General features: G+C 42.0%; 3 pseudogenes; all 3 read left to right on the top strand.

Moving 5' to 3' along the window:
• Nucleotides 1-689: 689 nt before the first annotated feature.
• LOC149220634 (protein IN CHLOROPLAST ATPASE BIOGENESIS, chloroplastic pseudogene) lies at nucleotides 690-1,752 on the top strand (annotated as a pseudogene).
• A 6,451-nt stretch (nucleotides 1,753-8,203) lies between these two features.
• On the top strand, nucleotides 8,204-9,266 carry LOC149220633 (protein IN CHLOROPLAST ATPASE BIOGENESIS, chloroplastic pseudogene; annotated as a pseudogene).
• Nucleotides 9,267-15,717: 6,451 nt separating this feature from the next.
• On the top strand, nucleotides 15,718-16,780 carry LOC149220632 (protein IN CHLOROPLAST ATPASE BIOGENESIS, chloroplastic pseudogene; annotated as a pseudogene).
• The last annotated feature ends 334 nt before the right edge of the window (nucleotides 16,781-17,114 follow it).

The following is a 17,114-nucleotide window of genomic DNA, read 5'->3' as shown; positions in this document are numbered from 1 at the left end:
AATCAGAAAAACTAAGCATGCAGCAGCAGAAACAGAGCAGGCAGCAGCAAAAAGCTCACGGCAGCCATTCAACTTCGAGGTATGTGACTGATCTCATTCTTCTATTGCATAAATTTAATTTGAAAACTACATGAATTGATGGAATGGTGGAATTAAGCCACGGATTAGCAAGGCTCAACCGATTGTCTTCTCTAGCACTCAGCTGGAAGTCACGCAATACACGTGGATAGCTGACTCACGTGAAAATTAAAGCAACAAGGAGTGTTGGTTGTTTAAACTTCAGTTCAATTCACGGCAGTGATTACAGGGGGAAAACACAGAGTTCAGGAACAGAACTTCTAGTTGCATGTGGCCACGTACACTTGGCCACTTCACTCCCTCACCACAAATCATGCCGTAATTAAAAAAATTGCTTGGCTGACTCTCACCATCCGCTGATTAATTTGCATTTGTGACATTCTTAGCTGAAGTATGCATCCTCTGCGTCCAAAGTCTCATGGAAGTGCTAAACCTATCGTCCTCCGCTGAGTTTCCTACCTGTTCTCGAATTTCACTCGTGCATCGGGCTCACTCAAAGGCAGAATCACACTCTACAGGAAACGGGTGGGGTCTTCTACAGGAAAGTGCAGCAGAGACTTCCAGAGCAGAGAAGCCTAAGGTTCTTCATCAAGTTTGGAGCTTGAAGAAAGATGGACAATTATCATATGGCCAAGGGTGAAAAATTTGTCCCTCCTTACGCTAGACGGGGTATAATTCCTCTTGCAATACCACTGTCAGAAGACCAATCAGGTGCTTTCACAGCTCTTCTAAGATGGCCAACCAGTCCAGAAGGCATGGAGATGCCCGTTGTACGAGTTCAGAAGTATGGTGTGTCACGTTTAGCTAAGACTGTAAGCCACTGATTTCAAATTGAAAATGAAGCTCTTGAAGTCTTGCATGTGGATCAATATATTCATAGGATTCTGGTAGAAGAAGATTGGAATGGCTATGAGGACGCAGCAAATAGCCTCTATGCTGCTTCAGGAGATGCTGGCAAGAAATTGTATAAACAAGGGGATGTAGCTGAATCTAAAATTGGAAATCTTGATGTTTATTTGACAAAGAAGGTTGCATTGTTTCCAGATGTATTTGAGCATATTGCATTGGGTCATTTGGAAAGAGGCGACCAGGTTTCTGCATTGGTGATAGGAGAGCTTTACGTGAATAAGAAGCACTTTCCTGGATTTGGTCGGCCATTTGTGTTTAATGCAGAGCTTTTTTTCTGAAAATTGGTCGTAAGCTTGAAGCTAAGGATGTTGCCAAAGTAGCATTAAAATTACCGTGGTGGACAATAGGCTGCAGATATGAGGAAGTTGCTAAAATTGCAGACTGGGGAGACGAACAAATTGAATACATGAGAGAAAGAGTTACAGATGAGGGAAGGCGTGAGGATATTCAAAAGGGGAAGGCACCTGCTCAGGTGGCTCTTGACCAGGCTGCATTTTTGATGGATTTAGCTTTTCTTGATGGATCCTGGCATGACATCCAGGATCAACTTGCAGCTTACTACAAGGAAGCTGGGTTAGATACAATAGCTCGCTTTATACTTTATGATTGCTAAAATTAAGTGCAAATCCACATACATTGTTCCCAAGGAAACAGAAAGGTCCTGATTTGGGATCAATCTTTGTATCATAAAATTAGAGCGCACGTCTGAATCAGTGTTCCGCCAATTGAAATTGAAGTGTAGTAGCTAGAGCCAAGTAAGGATACAGAAAACTGGTCAGAAAAAACAAGTAGGGACACACCCAAGACAGCCACAGCACAGTTCAAGGGGAAGGCACCCCCAGCCAAGCAAGCAAAATCAGAAGAAATTGGTTTCTACAGGAAGACAGAGAACTGTTAGCAGACTGTTTCTACAGGAAGACAGAGAACTGTTAGCAGACTGTTTCTACAGGAAGACAGGGAACTGTTTCTACGGGAAGTTTGAAAAGAGGGAAGCCAAAGGAGAAATCGGCCGAGATTTTAGCCAAGGAGGCCACCAGGGCCATCAAAGATGAGGAGAGAGATTGGTTGCTCAGAGGATGAGCAACACTTTCAGTAGGGGGGTGATGATGAGCCCCAAAAATGGACAATTATTTGGGCTCATTCAACCTCCTAATTTGACTTAATCCACCATTCTCATTATTTTATTGCATGTTTTTGATTATTTTTATGTTAATAGAGTGAATTTGGTTAGTCATTATGCCAACAAGTCTAATGGGTGCTTTGTGTAGCCTTTTTGGTCCACTTGGAGACAAAATTGAAGGTCTTAATGAGCACTTGGCAGCCAAATTCGTGGGAGAACAAGCTAGAGGATTTGTAGGAAGGTGTCCCCCTCATTTATGGGCCCTTACCTCGAATTCTCCATCATCAGCTCGGAGTTCAAAGGCCACCAAATCAATGAGCACAAGGGCAGCCAAGCAAGTCAAGTAGGACTGCTGTTAACTACAAGTCTTGGGCAGCCAAGTCCCTAAATTTTAGGAGGACTGTTGGGTCCTCAAATTGTATAAATAAGAGGGCTTAAGACCTCATTTCAGTTAGTCAATTTGGTTAGCTAGTTAGCCAGTAGATAGTAGCTAGTAGTTAGTCATTTCATAGCTTTGTTGCAGTCATTTTGTAATTCGATTTTTATGCAATAGACTAGCTTTGCTTTCAGCTCATGTTCAAGTTCTTCTTGTGGACAGTTTTGATGTAACTCTTCATTTCTTGATCAATAAAGATGAATCCAGCTTTGCACCAGCTCTAAATCTTTCTTAGGAGGCTACAGCTCTTGGGGTTGGGCCCATCTCAAGCGCCCAATACCTCCTTTGATTATCTTTATGTGTCTTTGCTGCATTCTTAGAATAAAATTTGCTATTTAGATCTAAATCTTGTTTTGTTATTTAGTTTTTTTTTTTGATGAGTAAAATAGATTTTCATGCTCAGATTTATTTGATAGGTTGTTAACAGAAAAAGCTTCAAGAAAAGGGCCAACAAACATCTGTGGTTTCACCTCTCCCTTAGTGGGATCAGGAGCTGTGACTAGGATGACTTTGCTGCCCACAAAAACACTGACTTTGCTTTACCATGCAATCATTAGTGTTTGGTTTTCATTTGCAGAAGTTGGTTACATGTTCAGAGCTTTGAATGCTTCATTTCATAGTTAATATACATGGTCTCCTTGCAAATAAAGTTGCTGTCCATTCTTATTACTGTTCGCTAGATCATATTAGGGTAGCATAACTAGATCTTTGTTTTTTGCATGTCTTTGTTTGTTCAATTTGGAAAACCACTTGCAGAGTACCTATTACCCTTCCTTACCTGCACATACTCCATCCAACCTACCTGCTCCACCCTCTACTTAGAACCCTTGCTTCACGTTTGCCCAAAACCCTAATTTTTGTGCAACATTGCTTCACTCTCCCTTGAACAAATCCAATCGCTCCTTAGCCTCATCCACCGAGCCTTAGACCTCTTCACATCCCTATTTCACCTCCATACTCATTCCTCCATATTTTTCCCTCCATCCATGCTCCGAAATCCCATTTCGAAACATCCTGTAGAAGAATTACAGAACATCCTGTAGAAGACTTACAAAACTTCCTGTAGAAACCCCTGCAGACTTCCTGTAGAAGTTCATAAACACGGTTGCATGGCATCCAGACTTTGTGAAACTCTCAGAAAGAATGTTAGGGATCCCTTAGACCCTCTCTGTACCATCCCAACCTTTCCCAAAGCATTTCATCCCTTGATCCATCCCTGCACAGTGGAAAACTAGTTAGAAGCACATGCATGATAATTTCAACAACTTAAGCAAAAATACAAAAAAGATGTTTTCTTCAGATAGTAATAACTTAGACACATGCATTTTACCTTCCTAGAAGTAATGGCATCTCTTTTCGTAGTTTGCATTCTCATTTTCGCATCAGTAGGACTAGTTGGTAGAATTAGGGTTTGCTAGGGTTTGTGTTTCTTTTTGGCTTTCAGTTTCTTTTCGCAAGTAGATTAGCTTCCTTTGAGTTAGCTTTCGTCCATCAGTTAAAAAGTTTCTTCTAAGAGCTCATAGAAGTTGGCTTGAGCCCCTAGCGGACTTGTGCCAGCTGACCAAGTGACAGCTGCGGCAAGAGCTAGTACTTGTGCATACAGCACCGTCGCTTCCAAGTTTGTTACGAACTACCGGGTTGATAAAATTAAAGAAGGGAGCTCCAGGAGTTGTAGCATTATTGCTACAATACTAGAGCCCACCATCTTTTTGGCGCCTTTGCCGGGGAAGCGTCAGAGTATTGGTGATTGTCGCTTTTCTTCTATTTTCCACTACAATCTTCTTCTAAGTAGTTTATTTCGTTTCCATTATGCAATTTCGTTTATGCAAAAGTAGATTATCATTTCCCGCTTTCATAGATTAACATTTCAATTCCGCAAGCATAGATTAGCATTTCAATTCTGCAATTTCAATTCTGCAAGCGTAGCTTAGCATTTCAATTCTGCAAGCGTAGACTAGCATTTCCATTCCTGCAATTTCATTTGAGCAAAATAGATTAGTCCTTTCCTGCTTTCATTTCAATTCCGCATTTTCATTTTAGCAAGATAGTTAGTTGCAGTTCAATCTATTTCAATTTTGTAGGTAGAGGTAGAAAAAAGAAAAAATCAACCAAAAAGATTTCATTTCATGCCTTGTAGGAGTAGAGATAATTTAGAAAAATGATTGAACAACCCCCCACTGCTTCACACAGCCAACGTTATCTCTTCTTCGATGGCTGTGATTAAAGAACCCCTGGGTGGACATCAAGGCATATTTAAAGAACCTCTAGGGGAGAAGAAGAAGAAAACATTCCTCTGGAGCAAATGGCTACAAGTAGAGATGTTGGGAGCAACATCTTGTCCAAAGATGAATTTGAAAATCAGATCAAAGATTTCAAGAGTGATATGAGGCAGTTTCTTGCCATGCAACTGGATACCTTGCGGATCCAAAAGAAGCAAGAGGAAGCCAAGAGGGCTTTGGTCATCTTTTGTCCTAGGTGCACTAGAAAGCATCCTAGGAACGAATGTCCAATGCACTCCCTAGAAGTGTGTTTCATCTGTGAAGAATACCATCCTACGGATCAGTGCCCTTCCTTGCCTGGAATTAAAGTTGCATATCAGAGAACCAAAGAAGCCACTGAATCACTCCGTTATATGAACCAAAGGAGGCCATATGGACCTAGATCTTACCAGCAGGAACTGCAAGGGACACCCGAGACCTATTATGACCCCTACCAAGCCACTTTCATACCTTCTTGGGGTCCCCCTGCTCATCCTTCCTGGTTCACACCTCCTCCTTGTTCCTTCACAGATCCATATTATGCCCAACCAGTTGCTCATTCATTTCACTCTTATGCTCAGCCACAGCCTCAGTGGAATGTACCTTATCAGGGGTGGAGGCCCCAGTACAACTCTCATCCCGCTCATTTTCCTCCACCACCTGCTCATCCACAACCATCGCCTCCTCCTCCACCGAGGCAACCCCAAATGCCTACCCAACCACAATGCCATCCATCTCCATCTCAATTTCACACCTCCACTCAACTACCCGTACCATTTCCAAAACCATACAATGGAGCAGCTCAACCCCATTGCAAATCTGAGGCACAACATATGCAAACAACTCCTCTTGAGCTCAATGATCTTCACCATAGCTCAGGAAGAGTGTTGCAAAGCAGAGACTATATTGCAAGCATTGAAGGACCGCATCCAGCAAAAGAAGATTCAAAAGAGGAGATCAAAGAACCATGGGCTACACTTGATGAAGAGAAGAGATCAAAATCAGAGATTGAGAGAGATCCCTCATGGTTACCATCAAATATTCCATGTATTCAAGAGAAAGATCAGCAAAAAGAGGAAGATGAGAAAATCATGATAGAAGGTGACATGAAGAATGATCCAGATCAGCAAAAGGACCAAGGATATCAAAGCTATATTGAGACATGGTTCCAGATAGTCACTAAGTTGCAGCAGTACTCTCTTCCTCAGCTATGTTTGATCCCTTCAAGGTCAGATCATTTGGTCTCTGAGATCTGGATACCTATCCAAGCATGCATTTCGAGCCTCCACATCATTTTGTCTCTAATCTCGATGTGCACATGGCTCCATTGGAAGTATTCTTATACTTGAAAATGATTTTGTTTTTCAAGTAGGGTAGGGTAGGAAAAAAAAAAGAAAAAAATGAAAATAAGAGAAAAATAAAAATCTAAGGTGAAAACCTCCTTGGAGGCGCCTTAGATTGGCTCATTGATTGAAAACTTCCATGAGGCGGTCAATGGGTTGGAAAGAAGAGAAAATAAAAAGGCAATAAGATCTCTGGGTGAAAACCTCCCTTGGAGGCGCTCAGGGCAGGCAATTAGGGTGAAAACCTCCATGAGGCGCCCTAGTTGTTTTTCAAAAAAAAAAAAAAAGAGAAAAAGAAAAAGAAAAATAAAACTAATTCCATTGGCTAATTGCAGGTTGCAAGAAGGACGTTTCATGACAGGAGGAGCACTCAAATCAAGGTTAAAGGAATCTTTCTTGTGCCTTCTACAGGAAGCTCTGTATTTCTACAGGAAACATCCTGTAGAACCTTTGGACGAACCAAATTTAAGTCTAAAATGGAATCTGATGGTGAGAATCTGTTGATTAGGCCTACAAGCACTTGTGTGTCCATCCCTTGCCTTTCTCCATCATTTTTTCCACCTCATTGCGCTTCTCATTGTGCTTCTACAGGAACTTCCTATAGAAATTGTGGGAAGCTAGACATGGATTCCAAAAAGTGGTTTGGCTAACATTGTAGCTTCCTCAAGGGTTCAAAAGCCCTCATGCAATCTTCCAACTCATCCTCCATTATCTCCATACCTGCATCACAGCCCAAGCTCAGTTTTCCCTTCCATGCAAACCAATTGCAAAAAGCCTTGAAGCAAAAAGACATAGAACAAAATTTGTTTTTGCCATAACTTGAAAACCATGCATCCATTTGACAAACCGTTTTATGGGGAATTGTACAAGGTTGATGGAAACATGCCTGAGCAGTTCCATGCAATTCCGGTGCACGGTTTCCAAGAAATCAGCCTCCATCACCATCAGCCATTTTTGCATTTTCTCCATATCCGTGCATCCGTTTAAAAACCTGTTTCATGGGGATATGCATGTGAGTGATGGTAACCTACCCAAGCAGTTTCAGCCGATTCTGATGCACGGTTTATGAGAAATCGAGCTCTGAAATCTTCAGCCATTTTCCATTTTTCTCGAAATCCGTGCATCCATTGATCACGATTTTGCTATGGGAGATGCATAATGATGATAGGAACATGCTCACCGAGTTTCAGATCAATCCGGTTTACCGTTTGAGAGCAATGGCGAAAACAAGTTCTGGTTTTGTGACATTGCAGCAGCAGCAGCTTGAAGGTGCAGATCTGAACGTGGAAACAATTGCATGCAGCTCAGATCCAGCCAGAGGACACCTGCACAAGGAAAAGCAATCAAGGATTAACAGCCAAGCCACATGCAATCAGAAAAACTAAGCATGCAGCAGCAGAAACAGAGCAGGCAGCAGCAAAAAGCTCACGGCAGCCATTCAACTTCGAGGTATGTGACTGATCTCATTCTTCTATTGCATAAATTTAATTTGAAAACTACATGAATTGATGGAATGGTGGAATTAAGCCACGGATTAGCAAGGCTCAACCGATTGTCTTCTCTAGCACTCAGCTGGAAGTCACGCAATACACGTGGATAGCTGACTCACGTGAAAATTAAAGCAACAAGGAGTGTTGGTTGTTTAAACTTCAGTTCAATTCACGGCAGTGATTACAGGGGGAAAACACAGAGTTCAGGAACAGAACTTCTAGTTGCATGTGGCCACGTACACTTGGCCACTTCACTCCCTCACCACAAATCATGCCGTAATTAAAAAAATTGCTTGGCTGACTCTCACCATCCGCTGATTAATTTGCATTTGTGACATTCTTAGCTGAAGTATGCATCCTCTGCGTCCAAAGTCTCATGGAAGTGCTAAACCTATCGTCCTCCGCTGAGTTTCCTACCTGTTCTCGAATTTCACTCGTGCATCGGGCTCACTCAAAGGCAGAATCACACTCTACAGGAAACGGGTGGGGTCTTCTACAGGAAAGTGCAGCAGAGACTTCCAGAGCAGAGAAGCCTAAGGTTCTTCATCAAGTTTGGAGCTTGAAGAAAGATGGACAATTATCATATGGCCAAGGGTGAAAAATTTGTCCCTCCTTACGCTAGACGGGGTATAATTCCTCTTGCAATACCACTGTCAGAAGACCAATCAGGTGCTTTCACAGCTCTTCTAAGATGGCCAACCAGTCCAGAAGGCATGGAGATGCCCGTTGTACGAGTTCAGAAGTATGGTGTGTCACGTTTAGCTAAGACTGTAAGCCACTGATTTCAAATTGAAAATGAAGCTCTTGAAGTCTTGCATGTGGATCAATATATTCATAGGATTCTGGTAGAAGAAGATTGGAATGGCTATGAGGACGCAGCAAATAGCCTCTATGCTGCTTCAGGAGATGCTGGCAAGAAATTGTATAAACAAGGGGATGTAGCTGAATCTAAAATTGGAAATCTTGATGTTTATTTGACAAAGAAGGTTGCATTGTTTCCAGATGTATTTGAGCATATTGCATTGGGTCATTTGGAAAGAGGCGACCAGGTTTCTGCATTGGTGATAGGAGAGCTTTACGTGAATAAGAAGCACTTTCCTGGATTTGGTCGGCCATTTGTGTTTAATGCAGAGCTTTTTTTCTGAAAATTGGTCGTAAGCTTGAAGCTAAGGATGTTGCCAAAGTAGCATTAAAATTACCGTGGTGGACAATAGGCTGCAGATATGAGGAAGTTGCTAAAATTGCAGACTGGGGAGACGAACAAATTGAATACATGAGAGAAAGAGTTACAGATGAGGGAAGGCGTGAGGATATTCAAAAGGGGAAGGCACCTGCTCAGGTGGCTCTTGACCAGGCTGCATTTTTGATGGATTTAGCTTTTCTTGATGGATCCTGGCATGACATCCAGGATCAACTTGCAGCTTACTACAAGGAAGCTGGGTTAGATACAATAGCTCGCTTTATACTTTATGATTGCTAAAATTAAGTGCAAATCCACATACATTGTTCCCAAGGAAACAGAAAGGTCCTGATTTGGGATCAATCTTTGTATCATAAAATTAGAGCGCACGTCTGAATCAGTGTTCCGCCAATTGAAATTGAAGTGTAGTAGCTAGAGCCAAGTAAGGATACAGAAAACTGGTCAGAAAAAACAAGTAGGGACACACCCAAGACAGCCACAGCACAGTTCAAGGGGAAGGCACCCCCAGCCAAGCAAGCAAAATCAGAAGAAATTGGTTTCTACAGGAAGACAGAGAACTGTTAGCAGACTGTTTCTACAGGAAGACAGAGAACTGTTAGCAGACTGTTTCTACAGGAAGACAGGGAACTGTTTCTACGGGAAGTTTGAAAAGAGGGAAGCCAAAGGAGAAATCGGCCGAGATTTTAGCCAAGGAGGCCACCAGGGCCATCAAAGATGAGGAGAGAGATTGGTTGCTCAGAGGATGAGCAACACTTTCAGTAGGGGGGTGATGATGAGCCCCAAAAATGGACAATTATTTGGGCTCATTCAACCTCCTAATTTGACTTAATCCACCATTCTCATTATTTTATTGCATGTTTTTGATTATTTTTATGTTAATAGAGTGAATTTGGTTAGTCATTATGCCAACAAGTCTAATGGGTGCTTTGTGTAGCCTTTTTGGTCCACTTGGAGACAAAATTGAAGGTCTTAATGAGCACTTGGCAGCCAAATTCGTGGGAGAACAAGCTAGAGGATTTGTAGGAAGGTGTCCCCCTCATTTATGGGCCCTTACCTCGAATTCTCCATCATCAGCTCGGAGTTCAAAGGCCACCAAATCAATGAGCACAAGGGCAGCCAAGCAAGTCAAGTAGGACTGCTGTTAACTACAAGTCTTGGGCAGCCAAGTCCCTAAATTTTAGGAGGACTGTTGGGTCCTCAAATTGTATAAATAAGAGGGCTTAAGACCTCATTTCAGTTAGTCAATTTGGTTAGCTAGTTAGCCAGTAGATAGTAGCTAGTAGTTAGTCATTTCATAGCTTTGTTGCAGTCATTTTGTAATTCGATTTTTATGCAATAGACTAGCTTTGCTTTCAGCTCATGTTCAAGTTCTTCTTGTGGACAGTTTTGATGTAACTCTTCATTTCTTGATCAATAAAGATGAATCCAGCTTTGCACCAGCTCTAAATCTTTCTTAGGAGGCTACAGCTCTTGGGGTTGGGCCCATCTCAAGCGCCCAATACCTCCTTTGATTATCTTTATGTGTCTTTGCTGCATTCTTAGAATAAAATTTGCTATTTAGATCTAAATCTTGTTTTGTTATTTAGTTTTTTTTTTTGATGAGTAAAATAGATTTTCATGCTCAGATTTATTTGATAGGTTGTTAACAGAAAAAGCTTCAAGAAAAGGGCCAACAAACATCTGTGGTTTCACCTCTCCCTTAGTGGGATCAGGAGCTGTGACTAGGATGACTTTGCTGCCCACAAAAACACTGACTTTGCTTTACCATGCAATCATTAGTGTTTGGTTTTCATTTGCAGAAGTTGGTTACATGTTCAGAGCTTTGAATGCTTCATTTCATAGTTAATATACATGGTCTCCTTGCAAATAAAGTTGCTGTCCATTCTTATTACTGTTCGCTAGATCATATTAGGGTAGCATAACTAGATCTTTGTTTTTTGCATGTCTTTGTTTGTTCAATTTGGAAAACCACTTGCAGAGTACCTATTACCCTTCCTTACCTGCACATACTCCATCCAACCTACCTGCTCCACCCTCTACTTAGAACCCTTGCTTCACGTTTGCCCAAAACCCTAATTTTTGTGCAACATTGCTTCACTCTCCCTTGAACAAATCCAATCGCTCCTTAGCCTCATCCACCGAGCCTTAGACCTCTTCACATCCCTATTTCACCTCCATACTCATTCCTCCATATTTTTCCCTCCATCCATGCTCCGAAATCCCATTTCGAAACATCCTGTAGAAGAATTACAGAACATCCTGTAGAAGACTTACAAAACTTCCTGTAGAAACCCCTGCAGACTTCCTGTAGAAGTTCATAAACACGGTTGCATGGCATCCAGACTTTGTGAAACTCTCAGAAAGAATGTTAGGGATCCCTTAGACCCTCTCTGTACCATCCCAACCTTTCCCAAAGCATTTCATCCCTTGATCCATCCCTGCACAGTGGAAAACTAGTTAGAAGCACATGCATGATAATTTCAACAACTTAAGCAAAAATACAAAAAAGATGTTTTCTTCAGATAGTAATAACTTAGACACATGCATTTTACCTTCCTAGAAGTAATGGCATCTCTTTTCGTAGTTTGCATTCTCATTTTCGCATCAGTAGGACTAGTTGGTAGAATTAGGGTTTGCTAGGGTTTGTGTTTCTTTTTGGCTTTCAGTTTCTTTTCGCAAGTAGATTAGCTTCCTTTGAGTTAGCTTTCGTCCATCAGTTAAAAAGTTTCTTCTAAGAGCTCATAGAAGTTGGCTTGAGCCCCTAGCGGACTTGTGCCAGCTGACCAAGTGACAGCTGCGGCAAGAGCTAGTACTTGTGCATACAGCACCGTCGCTTCCAAGTTTGTTACGAACTACCGGGTTGATAAAATTAAAGAAGGGAGCTCCAGGAGTTGTAGCATTATTGCTACAATACTAGAGCCCACCATCTTTTTGGCGCCTTTGCCGGGGAAGCGTCAGAGTATTGGTGATTGTCGCTTTTCTTCTATTTTCCACTACAATCTTCTTCTAAGTAGTTTATTTCGTTTCCATTATGCAATTTCGTTTATGCAAAAGTAGATTATCATTTCCCGCTTTCATAGATTAACATTTCAATTCCGCAAGCATAGATTAGCATTTCAATTCTGCAATTTCAATTCTGCAAGCGTAGCTTAGCATTTCAATTCTGCAAGCGTAGACTAGCATTTCCATTCCTGCAATTTCATTTGAGCAAAATAGATTAGTCCTTTCCTGCTTTCATTTCAATTCCGCATTTTCATTTTAGCAAGATAGTTAGTTGCAGTTCAATCTATTTCAATTTTGTAGGTAGAGGTAGAAAAAAGAAAAAATCAACCAAAAAGATTTCATTTCATGCCTTGTAGGAGTAGAGATAATTTAGAAAAATGATTGAACAACCCCCCACTGCTTCACACAGCCAACGTTATCTCTTCTTCGATGGCTGTGATTAAAGAACCCCTGGGTGGACATCAAGGCATATTTAAAGAACCTCTAGGGGAGAAGAAGAAGAAAACATTCCTCTGGAGCAAATGGCTACAAGTAGAGATGTTGGGAGCAACATCTTGTCCAAAGATGAATTTGAAAATCAGATCAAAGATTTCAAGAGTGATATGAGGCAGTTTCTTGCCATGCAACTGGATACCTTGCGGATCCAAAAGAAGCAAGAGGAAGCCAAGAGGGCTTTGGTCATCTTTTGTCCTAGGTGCACTAGAAAGCATCCTAGGAACGAATGTCCAATGCACTCCCTAGAAGTGTGTTTCATCTGTGAAGAATACCATCCTACGGATCAGTGCCCTTCCTTGCCTGGAATTAAAGTTGCATATCAGAGAACCAAAGAAGCCACTGAATCACTCCGTTATATGAACCAAAGGAGGCCATATGGACCTAGATCTTACCAGCAGGAACTGCAAGGGACACCCGAGACCTATTATGACCCCTACCAAGCCACTTTCATACCTTCTTGGGGTCCCCCTGCTCATCCTTCCTGGTTCACACCTCCTCCTTGTTCCTTCACAGATCCATATTATGCCCAACCAGTTGCTCATTCATTTCACTCTTATGCTCAGCCACAGCCTCAGTGGAATGTACCTTATCAGGGGTGGAGGCCCCAGTACAACTCTCATCCCGCTCATTTTCCTCCACCACCTGCTCATCCACAACCATCGCCTCCTCCTCCACCGAGGCAACCCCAAATGCCTACCCAACCACAATGCCATCCATCTCCATCTCAATTTCACACCTCCACTCAACTACCCGTACCATTTCCAAAACCATACAATGGAGCAGCTCAACCCCATTGCAAATCTGAGGCACAACATATGCAAACAACTCCTCTTGAGCTCAATGATCTTCACCATAGCTCAGGAAGAGTGTTGCAAAGCAGAGACTATATTGCAAGCATTGAAGGACCGCATCCAGCAAAAGAAGATTCAAAAGAGGAGATCAAAGAACCATGGGCTACACTTGATGAAGAGAAGAGATCAAAATCAGAGATTGAGAGAGATCCCTCATGGTTACCATCAAATATTCCATGTATTCAAGAGAAAGATCAGCAAAAAGAGGAAGATGAGAAAATCATGATAGAAGGTGACATGAAGAATGATCCAGATCAGCAAAAGGACCAAGGATATCAAAGCTATATTGAGACATGGTTCCAGATAGTCACTAAGTTGCAGCAGTACTCTCTTCCTCAGCTATGTTTGATCCCTTCAAGGTCAGATCATTTGGTCTCTGAGATCTGGATACCTATCCAAGCATGCATTTCGAGCCTCCACATCATTTTGTCTCTAATCTCGATGTGCACATGGCTCCATTGGAAGTATTCTTATACTTGAAAATGATTTTGTTTTTCAAGTAGGGTAGGGTAGGAAAAAAAAAAGAAAAAAATGAAAATAAGAGAAAAATAAAAATCTAAGGTGAAAACCTCCTTGGAGGCGCCTTAGATTGGCTCATTGATTGAAAACTTCCATGAGGCGGTCAATGGGTTGGAAAGAAGAGAAAATAAAAAGGCAATAAGATCTCTGGGTGAAAACCTCCCTTGGAGGCGCTCAGGGCAGGCAATTAGGGTGAAAACCTCCATGAGGCGCCCTAGTTGTTTTTCAAAAAAAAAAAAAAAGAGAAAAAGAAAAAGAAAAATAAAACTAATTCCATTGGCTAATTGCAGGTTGCAAGAAGGACGTTTCATGACAGGAGGAGCACTCAAATCAAGGTTAAAGGAATCTTTCTTGTGCCTTCTACAGGAAGCTCTGTATTTCTACAGGAAACATCCTGTAGAACCTTTGGACGAACCAAATTTAAGTCTAAAATGGAATCTGATGGTGAGAATCTGTTGATTAGGCCTACAAGCACTTGTGTGTCCATCCCTTGCCTTTCTCCATCATTTTTTCCACCTCATTGCGCTTCTCATTGTGCTTCTACAGGAACTTCCTATAGAAATTGTGGGAAGCTAGACATGGATTCCAAAAAGTGGTTTGGCTAACATTGTAGCTTCCTCAAGGGTTCAAAAGCCCTCATGCAATCTTCCAACTCATCCTCCATTATCTCCATACCTGCATCACAGCCCAAGCTCAGTTTTCCCTTCCATGCAAACCAATTGCAAAAAGCCTTGAAGCAAAAAGACATAGAACAAAATTTGTTTTTGCCATAACTTGAAAACCATGCATCCATTTGACAAACCGTTTTATGGGGAATTGTACAAGGTTGATGGAAACATGCCTGAGCAGTTCCATGCAATTCCGGTGCACGGTTTCCAAGAAATCAGCCTCCATCACCATCAGCCATTTTTGCATTTTCTCCATATCCGTGCATCCGTTTAAAAACCTGTTTCATGGGGATATGCATGTGAGTGATGGTAACCTACCCAAGCAGTTTCAGCCGATTCTGATGCACGGTTTATGAGAAATCGAGCTCTGAAATCTTCAGCCATTTTCCATTTTTCTCGAAATCCGTGCATCCATTGATCACGATTTTGCTATGGGAGATGCATAATGATGATAGGAACATGCTCACCGAGTTTCAGATCAATCCGGTTTACCGTTTGAGAGCAATGGCGAAAACAAGTTCTGGTTTTGTGACATTGCAGCAGCAGCAGCTTGAAGGTGCAGATCTGAACGTGGAAACAATTGCATGCAGCTCAGATCCAGCCAGAGGACACCTGCACAAGGAAAAGCAATCAAGGATTAACAGCCAAGCCACATGCAATCAGAAAAACTAAGCATGCAGCAGCAGAAACAGAGCAGGCAGCAGCAAAAAGCTCACGGCAGCCATTCAACTTCGAGGTATGTGACTGATCTCATTCTTCTATTGCATAAATTTAATTTGAAAACTACATGAATTGATGGAATGGTGGAATTAAGCCACGGATTAGCAAGGCTCAACCGATTGTCTTCTCTAGCACTCAGCTGGAAGTCACGCAATACACGTGGATAGCTGACTCACGTGAAAATTAAAGCAACAAGGAGTGTTGGTTGTTTAAACTTCAGTTCAATTCACGGCAGTGATTACAGGGGGAAAACACAGAGTTCAGGAACAGAACTTCTAGTTGCATGTGGCCACGTACACTTGGCCACTTCACTCCCTCACCACAAATCATGCCGTAATTAAAAAAATTGCTTGGCTGACTCTCACCATCCGCTGATTAATTTGCATTTGTGACATTCTTAGCTGAAGTATGCATCCTCTGCGTCCAAAGTCTCATGGAAGTGCTAAACCTATCGTCCTCCGCTGAGTTTCCTACCTGTTCTCGAATTTCACTCGTGCATCGGGCTCACTCAAAGGCAGAATCACACTCTACAGGAAACGGGTGGGGTCTTCTACAGGAAAGTGCAGCAGAGACTTCCAGAGCAGAGAAGCCTAAGGTTCTTCATCAAGTTTGGAGCTTGAAGAAAGATGGACAATTATCATATGGCCAAGGGTGAAAAATTTGTCCCTCCTTACGCTAGACGGGGTATAATTCCTCTTGCAATACCACTGTCAGAAGACCAATCAGGTGCTTTCACAGCTCTTCTAAGATGGCCAACCAGTCCAGAAGGCATGGAGATGCCCGTTGTATGAGTTCAGAAGTATGGTGTGTCACGTTTAGCTAAGACTGTAAGCCACTGATTTCAAATTGAAAATGAAGCTCTTGAAGTCTTGCATGTGGATCAATATATTCATAGGATTCTGGTAGAAGAAGATTGGAATGGCTATGAGGACGCAGCAAATAGCCTCTATGCTGCTTCAGGAGATGCTGGCAAGAAATTGTATAAACAAGGGGATGTAGCTGAATCTAAAATTGGAAATCTTGATGTTTATTTGACAAAGAAGGTTGCATTGTTTCCAGATGTATTTGAGCATATTGCATTGGGTCATTTGGAAAGAGGCGACCAGGTTTCTGCATTGGTGATAGGAGAGCTTTACGTGAATAAGAAGCACTTTCCTGGATTTGGTCGGCCATTTGTGTTTAATGCAGAGCTTTTTTTCTGAAAATTGGTCGTAAGCTTGAAGCTAAGGATGTTGCCAAAGTAGCATTAAAATTACCGTGGTGGACAATAGGCTGCAGATATGAGGAAGTTGCTAAAATTGCAGACTGGGGAGACGAACAAATTGAATACATGAGAGAAAGAGTTACAGATGAGGGAAGGCGTGAGGATATTCAAAAGGGGAAGGCACCTGCTCAGGTGGCTCTTGACCAGGCTGCATTTTTGATGGATTTAGCTTTTCTTGATGGATCCTGGCATGACATCCAGGATCAACTTGCAGCTTACTACAAGGAAGCTGGGTTAGATACAATAGCTCGCTTTATACTTTATGATTGCTAAAATTAAGTGCAAATCCACATACATTGTTCCCAAGGAAACAGAAAGGTCCTGATTTGGGATCAATCTTTGTATCATAAAATTAGAGCGCACGTCTGAATCAGTGTTCCGCCAATTGAAATTGAAGTGTAGTAGCTAGAGCCAAGTAAGGATACAGAAAACTGGTCAGAAAAAACAAGTAGGGACACACCCAAGACAGCCACAGCACAGTTCAAGGGGAAGGCACCCCCAGCCAAGCAAGCAAAATCAGAAGAAATTGGTTTCTACAGGAAGACAGAGAACTGTTAGCAGACTGTTTCTACAGGAAGACAGAGAACTGTTAGCAGACTGTTTCTACAGGAAGACAGGGAACTGTTTCTACGGGAAGTTTGAAAAGAGGGAAGCCAAAGGAGAAATCGGCCGAGATTTTAGCCAAGGAGGCCACCAGGGCCATCAAAGATGAGGAGAGAGATTGGTTGCTCAGAGGATGAGCAACACTTTCAGTAGGGG

This window comes from Pinus tabuliformis, chromosome Q (assembly GCF_031772625.1).
Source record: "Pinus tabuliformis cultivar Carrire ecotype Pingquan chromosome Q, CPIR1, whole genome shotgun sequence".
Taxonomy (NCBI): domain Eukaryota; kingdom Viridiplantae; phylum Streptophyta; class Pinopsida; order Pinales; family Pinaceae; genus Pinus; species Pinus tabuliformis.
The sequence above is the reverse complement of the archived record's forward strand: the minus strand, read 5'-3'. Positions and strand labels throughout refer to the sequence as shown.